Source organism: Thamnophis sirtalis, unplaced genomic scaffold, assembly GCF_051295495.1.
Source record: "Thamnophis sirtalis isolate CommonGarterSnake01/CBP01778 unplaced genomic scaffold, rThaSir2_p1.2 scaffold_5, whole genome shotgun sequence".
NCBI classification, from domain to species: Eukaryota; Metazoa; Chordata; class Lepidosauria; order Squamata; family Natricidae; genus Thamnophis; species Thamnophis sirtalis.
This window is the reverse complement of record NW_028261385.1, coordinates 111371977-111383646: the sequence shown is the minus strand read 5'-3', so window position 1 is coordinate 111383646 and position 11670 is coordinate 111371977. Positions and strand designations below refer to the sequence as shown.

The 11670-nt window shown below is 38.9% G+C and overlaps 1 protein-coding gene across 10 annotated transcripts in view; it reads left to right on the top strand.

Annotated features, from left to right (window-relative positions):
• The window catches only part of RIMKLB (ribosomal modification protein rimK like family member B), a 62689-nt gene extending 54686 nt beyond the window's left edge, over positions 1-8003 (top strand). For 3 of the 10 annotated variants that reach the window (XM_087716574.1, XM_087716573.1, XM_087716571.1), the window contains 4 exons: positions 971-4686; positions 5630-5781; positions 7511-7568; positions 7822-8003. The gene's annotated coding sequence lies outside the window, so the exon portion shown is untranslated. The remainder of the gene's footprint in view (positions 1-970; positions 4687-5629; positions 5782-7510; positions 7569-7821) is intronic. The other 7 variants (XM_087716577.1, XM_087716576.1, XM_087716579.1 and 4 more) reach the window with 7 other exon arrangements.
• The last annotated feature ends 3667 nt before the right edge of the window (positions 8004-11670 follow it).

The window sequence follows — 11670 nt, the reverse complement described above, 5'->3', positions numbered from 1 at the left end:
GAAATGTAAAAGTGCCAAGATATTTTGCTAAGATAGATTTAAAGCAGTATTTTTTATGTGGATGATTTACTGTTATACTACTATTTCTATAACTTCTATTTTTCATGAATACTTAATCTCTCCCAGACATAGCTTACTTTTTTGCAAATTTATTTGAAACAAAAAATGGCTGCTCTGCAAAAGTCTTATAAAATTGTCTTCCCTGTTATTTTTGACCCAGAGGCATTGCATAAAGAGTAAAACATTAGATTAAAATTGGCTGTTGAACAGACTTTTTTTTTCTTCTCTTGCCAATTTTTAGGCTTTTTGACACAATCTGATTCCTACTGCAACTCTTGTGACTTGAAAAAGCTAAACAAGAGAAAGGATCATACTGCAAATTGTTCCTTATAATTGTCAATGCTCATGCAAATTAGCAGTTGCTGGAATTGGAGAGAAGAAGTAAAGTGATATTAAAACAATAGGAGCCTGTGTACGCTATTCAACAAAATTAAATTTTCACTTTGCTTGCACTAAAAGGGCAATCCAATAAGACAGACATTTGGCACTGCCCAGAGTTCCAGCTTTCAGGAAATGCTGTTTTACTTTTTAATGTTCTATGTGAATTAAGTTTATGAATTGCAGAGTTTGATTAGAAATATACTTGGAAAAAGAAACAGGGTACTATGAAAGAGGACGGTAATAACTAGGTATGCTTAATGCAACAGAAAATCTTGTGTGTTGAAATGTGATGGTAACATAACGGAAGCATCTGATGGCATTTGTATTTTTAATCTGCCATGTAGTATCCATCTGTAAGGATACCTGCAAAGTTTATTATTTTGGTCTTCTATCCAAAATTGTTCTGAAGGAGATGGGAGGTATGGGAGGAAAGATTGTAGTGAGCTTCATGCCTTTAAAGGATCCCCATTGTGTGGTTTTTCTGTGAGCTGAACAAGAACTTCTTCTATATGCCCTTGTGCTGCAACAGAATAATAAAACTGGTAGGTGGCAGCAGAAGAAGGAGATTATACAGATGGCACCCGAGAACAGAGAATGCTGCCATGTGGGGAGAGATGGATTCCAAAATATTAGCTGATGTAACGTGCAAAGATGAGAGACAGCTTCCTTGACTTGTTACTCTGCATGGTGAGTCTGACCCTTGATCAGTTCTTATTCACCATAACGGATATGTTAAGTCCACATTTCTGTTTAATCTGGAATGCTGACTAAGGGAGCTGACAGATTTAGGTATTTCTCTTAATTTCATTATCACTTCCTTAAAAACAAGCTGAAGGTCATTATTCTCAACTTTTTTCTTTTAACAACTACATCCTTATGTTAAATATACAAAAGTGATGTTGTAGATTAATTATCACTTCTATCCTGCATTGATTCTATTCATGCACATAGAGATGAAGCTGTCACTAAGGATGGGAAATATGTTTACAGTGTGAATAGAATGGAAAATGAAGCAATTTCTTAGGGACACTTATCTCTACTTATTTGCCCAGAGGTAATATACTGTGTAAAACAGAAAACTAAGAATAGTTTTAATTAAGAAGAAAATTTCAGCATCTAAATAAATGTCAAACAAAAATGTGTTCTCTGAAAAGTTCAAAATTAATTTTCTTTGGCTCGAATACTTTCTTTCTGGCCTTTTTAAAATCATGCTTTGAACCTCTCAATTTTTTAGGCTTATTAGAAATTAGTTGTAGCACTGCAAAATTGTGAATATTTTACCTGTTGTTAATAGTGTAAGAGGAATATCATGCTTAATTTCAGAGTTGTGTATTAAGCACAATGTAAATCATTCAGTATCTTATAATTTAAAGAACTTTCTGTGACATTAACAATAATTTCCTCACAGGTGAATTACTTTGATAATTGTAGGAATCACTGGAATCTAAGCAGTACTTCCATTTGTAGGAAAGATGTTATAGGAGAAGCAATTTATTTCTGCTGCCATATATGTGAATGTGGTATACAGTTTGACAAAGTATCTCTGGAATTTTATTATATGCAAAAGAGGAATGTAAAGGAAAGAGGAAGTGAGGGATGGTAGGAAATAGAAAGACAGAAGGAAGGAAGAAAGGAAGGAAAGAAAGAAAGAAAGAGAAAGACTCACAAATGAATATAAAAGATCTGTATTGTATTAAATGTTACTAATGTAGAAGTTTCCTTTTTTAAATGTCTTAGGCCCAGTAGCAGAGGTTGTATTCAGACAGTTCACTGGTGGAAATCACAGGTGGGCCTGTCCACCCGCCCTGGCTCTATGCCGTCCTATTTGGGCACATTTTCGCTAATTGGGTGTTTGTTCCAGCAGTCTCATTTCCCGCCTTTTAAAGTATTGTGTGTGTGTGTGCATGTGTGTGTGTATCAGTGGTGGGTTGCAGGCGGTACGCCCCGGTACAGGCATACCGGAGCCTGCCTGGAGCACCGGGTACCGTTCGGGTACGGTGCTGCGGAGGACCCACCCACTTACAAGAGCTCCTTACCTGTCCTTTAATCCTTTGGAGCTTATGTGCATGCACATGGTGCATACGGCGCCTGTGTGATGCTCCGCTGAGCAGCTGAAGTGTCAAGGAGACTTGCGGAGGTGTCGCAGGCAGGTATGACGCATGCATATATATATATGCATTTTTAAATTAGTGTCAGTTCTCTATCCTGATCATGTTGATTGGGTGTTGGGAGAAATATTTCCTGCTATTTTAAGTGTTTAATTTTACTTCACCTAGTTAAGATTTGCAGAAAAACAACTTTCTTGATCTGGAAGACCTAAGTACTTCAGTAATATTGGAGGCATTTGCAGTTCCTTGAAGGAGGCAGCAGATACACCCTTGTCTATAGATCAACCATTTCTTTTTGGGGTAAAAATAGCTGAGCAGACTGTGACAGTGGAAATGTATGGATGGGATTTTTTTTTCCAGTTTAGATTAAACCGTGAATTATGTAGAGTCTAATAATGTCATGGGTGGGGACAAAAGCTCAATTAAAATGACGTGCTTTGGGGCAAATTTAAGCTAACCAGAAAGATAGCATTCAGCCTGTGCAAATTTGGGTAGTATTCTGAAATGAATTAGATTAGCAGGACATTTTTTTATTATGTCGAAAAGCAAAAAGATATGTGATTCTGATTCACAGTTTCTGAAATTCAGCTTATACTTCCTATAATTACAAGCATCTGCATCTTTTGTAGTAGCGGAAATGCACTTTCCAGCTTCAAACACAAGGAAAGCTTAAATCACAGAAGACATGGAAAATAACAATGTTGGATTGAGGCTGAGAACCTGACCCAGGATTGTAGTAGTAGTTAATTGTCCTGGAGTAGTTTCAGTTTATTTTCTAATTCTATTGTGTATCAAAAAATTAACTTATCTCTTTAGTGGGAATATTCTTTTTGTGGCATTAAAAATGCCTACATGAGGGAATAGTTGGAATCTGTAAACAGGTAGTCCTCGATTTACAACAATTCATTTAATGAATGTTCAAAGTTACAACAGCACTAAAAAAGGTGACATGACCATTTTTCACACTTACAATCTTTGTAGCATCCCCATGCTTGGAAACTGGTTCATACTTATGACTGTTGCTGTGTCCCAATGTTATATGATCACCTTTTGCAACCTTTTGACGAGCAAAATCAGTGGGGAAGCCAGATTTACTTAACAAGTGTGGCAAGAAGGGTCGTAAAATGCGGCAAAACTCTCTTAACAAATGTTTTACTTAACAACAGAAATTTTAACCTTAATTGTGGTCATAAGGTGAAAAGTTACCTATATATAGTAGAAAGAATGACAGCATATCTTAGCCCCTTTGAAAAAGAAATAAAAAGACCCTCCCTCTCTTTAAGGCTTCTGAACACAGCTCCTTCTTAGACATTCTCAACAGAGGGCAGGACTGTCTGTATTTTTCATGTCAAACCACACAAGCTTATATCCTTAGCTCTCTAGAGGTTGGGAGTAGTCTGATCTGCCCATTCAAGATCCAGTAGTAGAACAACAGACATCTATTCTGAATTGGTGTATTATTATGATCTGAGTTTGAGGATGGGTTTGTCCAAACTGAATCCAATCTTGCTCTTTTGGCTCTGTAGTATGGCATTTGATTTAAACACTTGAAAGATTTATTTAAATTTGGTTGCCATAGTGCATGATTTGCAGCATAGTAAATAGAAGAATGATTAGGAAGCAAAAAGTGAGTGAATACAAAGCACGACATATTTGTACCACCAGTTCTGCACTATGCAAGAGGAATCTATCTTGAGTTACCAAATTCATTTTGGAATGAACCTCATCTGGATCGAAGAATTATGTTGTTTTTCATAAGCAGTTTAAAGGAAGATTTGTGGTAATTTATAATGCAATTTGTTTATTTTTATATAGCCCTTTGGCCATAAAGGAACCAATGTATAATTACTTAAAACGTAGTTGCCTTTGCAGCATTTTAAAAAGTAAATTCTGAAATCCAGGTGTATCCTTTTTTCTGTCTAAAAGCAAAGAAGAACAAGAAGACGCTTCATAATAAGGGTCCCAGGTGGAGTAAGTGGCAGGTGATATGTAAAATGATCAGTTACCTTGATGTTTCCCAATACAGATTTTCCCCTGCAGGTCTGTAGAAAAGGAAGTAGAAGAAGATAAGCATCAGATCTCCACCGCAAAAAACAACTTCCCGACCTTGCTATGGAGCTTTTCGAGAAGGACACAGGTCTATCAAATTTATAGTTCTGTTGTAAAGTAATATATTCACTTCTGGATGACTTTGCAAGCAAAAATAATGTGTGTCATTCCATATTTTTATTTTAAAGGGAAGAATGAATAAAGATACCCAAGGACATTCCACCTTTTGACTCATCTTTATATTTGAAATTATATCTAAAACAGCAATAGGAAATGGAATGGAATACTTTATTTGGCCAAGTGTGATTAGACACACAGGGAATTTATCTCTGGTGCAGAAACTCTCAGTATACACATAAAGCAACAGAGTAATAATAGTCATAATAATGATATCAATAAGAAGGAGTACTAGAAAAGATTAGGATGATAATAATATTACAGCCATACAACATGGATAAATATACTTAGACATTATACTACTATGAGGATTAGATATTCAGAACAATAATGGCAAAATGTCCCTGTGTCTATGGTTTTGGCATGTAATGATAGTGGTGTCCCAAGGGAAGGTGTTGATACAGTTTATGTCCAGGATGTGAGAGGTCTGTAGTTATTTTCTCAGCCCTTCTGACCCTCACAGTATACAAATTATGGACGGCAGGCTGGTTGAAATTGTTTTTTCTGAAGTCCTGACTATCCATTGGACTCTGTACCTGTCCTTATTTATTTGCTGTACCATACGAGACAGTTATAGAAGTGCAAATGACAGACTCAATATTCCTGTGTAGAATTGTATCAACATCTCCTGGGGCAATCTGAACTTCCTAAGTTGACACAGGAAGAACATGCTTTGTTGTGTCTTTTTAATGATGATTCTAATGTTAGATGTCCATTTCAAAGCTTGGAACATTATAGAAAACAGAAACTTGAAGCATTCTACTGATGATACTGTGCTGTCAAATATAGTAAGAGGTGATAGAATAGGAGGGCTCTTCCTAAAATCCACTTGCATCTTTAAATTTTTAATCAAGTTCAGCTCCAGGTTGTTCCTGCTGCACCACAGGGCCAGTTGTTCAACCTTCTGTCTATATGCAGACTCATCACTGTCTCAAATGAGACCAATGACTGTTACGTATATCTTCGAAGTACTTTGACAGAAGGATCCTTAGAGATGCAGTCATTGGTATGTGGGTGTGTGTGTGAGAGAGAATGTGTCTGTCTGTGTACGTGTGTGTGTATACACACACACACCTCTATCTGTATATAAATATGTAAAGTGAGTGTCAGATATGTAGTTGAATGATGAACTTGATGGTGTTGTCGACATATATAATATAGGTAGATCTTTCTCATTGCTCTTACATTTTTCTATCATGTTTGCTCTCTCTTTCCTTTGGTTTTAGATCCATGTTTTCTGTCCATCAAGTTTCCTTTATTAGTTTTTTTAAAACCATCTACATGTAAAAAAAAAAAAAGTCATTCAAAGAGAATGTCAGTGGCTGATCGGTATTTGGCTAGCCGCTAGAGGATCACCCAGATATATTATTTATATTATATTCAGATCCATTGTTGAAGAAAAATGGTTTATCAGTATAATTAAATAAATGATCAGATGTTTCTTTTTTCAATTATCCTTCTCTTTATTTTCATGCCTTTATTTCTTGAGCTTTTTTCTAAGTTCCTATCTAATGTTTTACTGTTCCTTTCTCTTGAAGTGAATAGACATATATATTTGTCTAACTTCACATATTAAACAGAAGGGTGAAAACTGCTGGATTTTTTAATATGTTCCAGTGGAATGGAATGTTTTTTTTAATCTGCATTCTATTACTTCAAACAGGTTTTTTAATTCAGCTATGGTTACAGAAATGATCTCAATTCAGGAAATAATGCATAAGTGGTTAGGTTTGCTGACATGCTTCATTTACATCTTAAATTCAAAGCATTTCAATCATATTTTCCTTAATCTACATAGCAAGATAATTTCATGTATAATAAATGTATTCATTCACATGTAATAAATTCTTCAAATGTTAGATTCCTGATCATATCATCAATTTGGAAGTCATTATTTAAAGAAATGAGAATTTTTTCTAAGGTGAATTCATTGTTATCCTTTTCATGTCAAGGAAAACCTTCAAGAAAAGATTTCACATAGAAGCATTTATCCCACACATGGGCAGCAGAGGTTAGGACTGTGCTGAGTGCATTTTGATATTACCATGTTTTCCCCAAAATAAGACTGGGACTTATTTTTTTTTTTGGCCCTCAAAATAAGCACTTTGACTTTTTTTCTGGGGTGTATTATTTTATGGCTGCCTGCCCGCTTCCTCCCACCATCTGCTTGCCCGTGGCCACAACACAAGTGCTGGCCACGCCAAGGGTGGGTTCTTCCCGGCTTTACTCCTGGTTTGCGCTCACTGCGCGCACATGCACAGTTCAATTAAAATTGTTCTACGCATGTGCAGAACTAACAAATAAGATGGTGGTGACTGGAGAACCGGTTTGGGGACGTGGCAGGCCTTGGTCATTGTCGGTTCCAGTGACCTAGGCTGATAGACCACTACCAGTTCAGCCAAACCAGTCGGAATCAGTAGAAACCTATCACTGGGTCTTGCCCATCCCCGGGCTTATTTTGGGGTTAGGGCTCATATTAGGTCCACCCCAAAAATCAAGCTAGTTCTTATTTTGGGGGTGGGTCTTATTTTCAGGGAAACATGGTACTAAAGAGATGAGCATATTTGCCATGTGCTTCCAAAGATCTTGCAAGCAAACTACTTCTCTCGGAATTCTATTTTGTTTCAGTTCTCAATTTCTGAGAAGAACTATGGGAATGTCAGGGAAACACATAATATTAATTTGTTCTGAAATCACTTATCCACATTTTTCTTTTCTATTAAATATTTTCACAGGACTCTTTGATGCTATAGTCAGCAGGCCAGAGACTGCAGTTTTTGTACTGTGGCCCAGGTAATGCAGGACTAGGAGGCAGTGGCGGCAGCATGCTCTTATATCAGTTTTTGCTCATAATCTCGTCCCTTTCCCCCCAATATTAAAGAATAATCTTCAAGGCTAATTGATGAGACTCTATTGGCCACCAATGAAGAAGCCAACTTGTTGGGTGGTTTTAGTGATGTTTATATTTTCATTTCCCTTTTAATTTTCCCTTAGTTATCTTAGTTATATTGTCCTGACCATTTCTCTTTCTGACTTATTTCTATAGGCTTTATGAAGAATCAAGAATCATTCCTTCCTCCCCTTTTAAGAATTGTGTTCCTTGCCATTTTGTTTCTTCAGTTCTAAAAGGAATGAATCACGATGGCACAATGTCCGGAACTGGAAAGATGACAGCAGTGTTAATGTATAGATAAAATGGAAGTTATTCAATAAAAAATTAATTTTTAATTTGAGTGTGCAGTGTGCCTCTCCTGTGAGCTTTACAATGCAACAGATAAAAAGAACTGATAACATCATCTAATGAAACAACAGAATGTGTATTAACCTTGATTTTCTGTTTGCCTGATATTATTTAGAATAATATCGTGTTTCCCCGAAAATAAGACAGGGTCTTATTTTCTTTGCCCCACGAAATATGTCCTTGGGCTTATTATAGGGGGGGGCTTATTTTCTGGGGCAGGTGAGAAGCTAGGCGCACCTTTTACCTTTCCAGGTCCATCGCGTTCCTCGCCATTGTGTTCAGGGAAGCTACTGGTAAAAAAAAAACACCTCCTCGCGAGTTCAATCAAACTTCTTGAAGCCGCAAGAAGGTTTTTTTTTTTTACCAGGGGCTTCCCTGGACACAATGGCAAGGAACGTGACGGACCTGGAAAGGTAAGAGGCGCGCCTCGCAGCCCAACACCGCCCACCTCACCCCAATGGTAAAGGCAGCCTGCCTGGTTCCCTTCCCTGCCGTCCCTTTAGCGAGGGGTGGCAGGTGGGGGGGGGAAGCAAGGCACGCCTCTTACCTTTCCAGGTCCATTGCGTTCCTCGCCCTTTTGTCCAGTGAATTCCCTTGTTAAAAAAACCCTCATGAGTTCAACTAGCGACATTGATCTTTTTTCCCTCCATCTCTATGAAAATTAATTAAATAAGTTACATAGGACCCACTGTCTGATGAACTCTGGATTTAAAGGGCACAGCCATTTCTGTATATCAGGTTCAAAAATTTGTTATCTCAGCCATGCTAAATAAAAAATTATCACAGGCATGCTGAATTTCCATAGTTTATTAAATCTATATGCTGCCCAACTCAGCAAAGCAACTCTGGATGGCTTACAATTAAAATTAAAACCTAAACTGATGGGAACATGATCCAAAGTGAACCGGGGGAGAGGCTTGGTGGTATAGAATGTTATGAGAGTAAATAGGTATCTTAATGGATCTATGTTTGCAAATTAAAAATAACAAAACTTGGGAAGCAATCTCACTGGAAACTACAAACAGGGTTATGTGAGATCAGGCTTCACTTTTTGTACTCCTGTTATACAGTTTGCCCAGAGTTGTCATGAGGAAAATGTGTTTCTATAGTTATCATTCACTTATACTTTTGAGTCTTGAAAAAAACTAAAACATTATAGTGGCTTGCTTTAAGGAAAGTTGATTTTCCAATTATTAGACCAGAGATGAGAATGCAGTGATACACTGATTCTGGAAGATAAGCAGAGGTTTTACTTCACTCTCACTTCCAGTAGCTTATCTTCTGATCTTTCCTGGGTCCTTACTAACCAAAACACTTTATAAATATTCAACATTTGGTTCCTTATTTATTTTTCACATTTTTGAATCATTCATCTCCCTCAGAGGTGACTCCTGGTGGTATACAATAAAATATGAAAATAGCATATAAAAATAAAAAACTAAAATTAAAAAAATAGAATGTAAAATGAAGCAAGAATGATTGAACCCTGTTAAAAATTAGTGTCAGACAAGCCCCAGCTCAGGAGCTTAGGAAAGAAAAACTTTTAACTCTATTTGATTGAAAAAAATGGTTCTTTTACTAAGGTTAAGTGATTGCAGTGAAAGAAAGGCTAGATCTGAAGATTCCCACCCAAAATGTTACATTTTTTTCCATTTTCCTGGTCCTCTCCCCTTGACCAGTCCACACCATTAAATGGCAAAATGGTGTTGTGCCATTTAAGTGTTTTGGGAATGACCTGGGTGCTTGTGCCTTTCTGTTCTCAGGCCAGGTGTCCTCAAAGACTAGTATATGCCCATTCTCACACCTCTAGTTTCTGTCAAGGCTGTCACACACACTCCTTCCCTCTCATCTCTATTCTCTACATTCCAATGCCCCTTCCTTGCATTTTATGACAGGATACTAGTAAAGAGTAGAAACTGAAGATGGCAGGTATGACATGCTTCCTTTTCCCTTCTTAGGGACTTTAATCATGTATAGGAAAGAGAAATGGGAGGAAAGAATAATAATATATAACTATTATGGTCATAGACCAGCAATAGGCAGCATTGTGTCAGCCCTGGAAGCCATCTTTTTTGTTGGAGCTTCAGGGCTGCCACATTTAGTGCCTGGAAAACAGGATTGGATGTCAGATCCGTGTATCTGCCATTCTTCGGTGGACGAAGATGGGGCAGTTGGATTTGATGCATTTTGTTCTTTCTCCTTTATGTCTTGCCTTGCATGTTTATATAACCTTTCGCCTGATTTATAACCATTGCCTGGCACCTCAGAAGTCCAGAAAATCCTCACCCCCTGGAGGATGCAAAGTGGGGGGGAGCCATGTGATTTGGAACTCAAGAACATGATCCTTGATAATTCCTGCTTATCTCTGTCTCAGAGAGGCCCGTACAAAAACATCTTTATGTCTGTGGATTGATGGGAATCAACATTGGGAGGGCTTCCCAAGTCCCTTTATGATAGATTATATAGCCTGAGGGCCCCAGAGCCTACTTATGATGTTGATTTGCTTTCATTCCTTTTCAATAAAAGATTCCATTTGAAATACCAGGTTTTCAAGAGTGTACTTTTTTGAAGGGGAGGGAGGTGAGGCAGGTCCTTGCATAAAGCAGGCTCTGCAATAATGGTCAAACTGGAGAGGAATTTTTTTCTCTCTTCCATATGTACTCTACTGAGGGGACCCTGCAACAATGTCCAAACAGCAGTGAACAAGGGGAAGCCGAGTGGTGGGGAGAAACCTCAACAACTACCCAACCCGACACTGGCTCCATATGTCCCATAGAACACATCAAAGCTGTCTTTGAAAGTTCCACGAACCCCTGATGGTCTGTCGGCATAGGAAAAAGGGACAGCTGGGATGGAAGAACCAGTGAGATGACCCTCACCTCCGGCAGCTGCAAACCCAGATGAAAAAACTGGAAGCCCTTTCCAATCAGGAGAAACTGACTGGGGAACCACTAATGGATGATTGTTTGAAGCAGCACATCAACCGCCTTGTGATGGAAGCCCGGCAAAACCTCGACATCCGAGGTGAACTAGAATGCCAACGGAGGAGAGCAGGTGATCCAGCAGCTGAAGGACCCCAAGTAGTCACCTCTGATCCAGCTGTGACTGACCAAACAGCTGACAAGGCCGGGGCAGCAGCAGCTGTGCCCGGGATCCAGCCTCCTGCCAGTCCAGCCCAGATGATGTTTCCCAGCCAACCTAGGGGGCCACGGCTGGAGAGGAAAGCTCCCCCTATGGGGATAAAATTTGACAGATCCCCAGAAATGGGGGTTTTCCCTGCTCAGATCCTCACCTATATGCAAGAATAAGGACACAATTTTCCAACCCAAGGAGCATGAATACAAGTCGTCACCCTAGCCCTAGAAGGGGCAGCTGGAAGAGCCCAAACTGCTTCGGGTTTCTGCTTAACTTCATCTAAGAGCTGGTGATTGGTTTCTCTTAGACCGGGTATTGGCAACATGTGGCTCCAGACCTGCATGTGGGTTTTTGACACCCCCCCCTCCTGTGGCTCCCTGCCGACCTGGTCTCATGACCTGCTCTCAGCACAAAGACACTGGCCCGACCCAGTTGGGTGACCTGCTCTCTGCCCCAAGAAGGCGCAGAGCTGCACGGCTGGAGCACCCCTAGGTTTTCTCCACACTGCCCACAACCAGC